We start from the raw sequence: 1,987 nt of genomic DNA, 5'->3' as shown, positions 1-1,987 counted from the left end.
CACTAAATTCAGATCAAAGGGGAACATGTGGACTGTGGTAATTAATGGGATTTTAACTTTGATATACTTGTGAGTTGTGACTTTGCTTGTCTTCCTTTTCGGTATGGATTTGGACCACCGGATGATCATTATATTTAGTTATTGGTGTCTTGTAGCAAGCGCTCATTTGTTTGCACTTAATGGAGTTCTGAATCTGAATAGTTTAGATTTTAAATGATTAATTGCATTTATTTTTATTAAGATTTTAATTCTTAATAGGTCTGAATAGGTCTTAATCATTCAGATCTCCAATCAAGTCTTAATAGGTCTGAAGAGGTATTTTAGTATTGGATAATATTCACCGTGACTCTATTCATAATCATCTGTCACCACCACTAACCACCTTTGCCACCGCCACCATTGTCAACTACCACCCACCTCCACCATTACAACCACCATTAGCAACAAATACCGCTACCAACCATTATTGTCAACCGCTATCACACTTACTACCTCTATTATTCTAATTATATTCACCGCCACCACCGCCGTCAATAACACCACCATCATTAACCATTATCGGTCAATCGCTACTATCGATCAACCCATCTATCACAACTAGCACCACCGCTAACTACCACTAATACATCACAACCTCCTCATATTCTTTGGCCGCCACCACCGTTGTCACTAGTAATGTCACCTCTACCATCACTTCAACCACTATCATCACTATAATTTATCTTTACTAACAACCATCTCCACTATCACAACTAACAACATCTCCAACTAGCACTAACACACTGTCAAACCATCATACATTCATTTTTCAACCATCAGAATCAACACCTCAAACTACTAACATCAAGCAACAGCATATCACAACCACCACCACTACTATCAACCGCCACAATCATAACAATCAGTACAATATTCATCATCACAACTATCACCACCAACATTACTAATCACTAATATCTATCATTATCACTGCAACCACAATTATAAACCATCTCCACTATCACTAACAAATATAAATATTTTTTCAATCAAATAATAATTTTGTTGTATTAAATTACATACTTTTCTGATATATAATTAGTTTTTTCTTTGAATTGTATTTTTTATTTTATTATATACATAAATAATTTTTTTTTGCACATTCAGATGTTGAAAAACAAACAGCCCTAATCATTCAGTTTTCATATCTAGAGACAATATCTTAATCATTCAGATGTGCATTCAAATTTAGACCTCTGAATCTTAACAAAAAACATGCAGCCTTAGTTCTATTCTTGAGATATTGACAGTTATTTGACATTAATAATTATTTCCTCCGTTATAATTTATTTGACTAATTTTAATTTTTCATGAGGTTTAAATAAGTTCAAAACACTTTGAAATATTAAACTAAAAATATGTTTATTGTATCAAAATATTTTTTTAATTTTATAATCTTAAAAATATCATGTAAAAAGTTATCGAGTTAAAAAGTCACATGAAAGAATTTTTTTTTATAAATTGTGTTGAAAAAAATAAGATAAATAAATTGAAACAAATAAATAGTTAGGATTGTGTCTAATCATCAATAACTTAATAGTTTCACGGGAGCCCTTGCATGGGGTGGTTACTTTTCCAAAATTCTAGTGTTGGCGAAAGCTATTTGTCTCGAAAAAATCACTTTCATGATTCACTAGTTATGACATTGTTAGTGTCTACGTGACACAATACATTAAAGTGTTCATATAGACACATGTGTGTGCCATGTATGTATCACTAGACACTAAGAGTATCAAAATTAAAATTTTAATTAATTCAGGAGGTAATAGAACCCCCTTTAAGTTGAGGTGTGTCATAACCACTTTCGACATAGTTCAGGGGGTAATAGAGTTTTTTCTCTATAATTTTTTCATAAAAAATCAATTAAAAGTAACACAATGGGATTAGTGGCAAAATCAAAATTTTTATTGTGTTAAAATATAAAAAATAAATTACGTAAAAATCAAAA

Source organism: Capsicum annuum, chromosome 3 (genome assembly GCF_002878395.1).
Source record: "Capsicum annuum cultivar UCD-10X-F1 chromosome 3, UCD10Xv1.1, whole genome shotgun sequence".
Taxonomy (NCBI): Eukaryota; Viridiplantae; Streptophyta; class Magnoliopsida; order Solanales; family Solanaceae; genus Capsicum; species Capsicum annuum.
The sequence above is the reverse complement of the archived record's forward strand: the minus strand, read 5'-3'. Positions refer to the sequence as shown.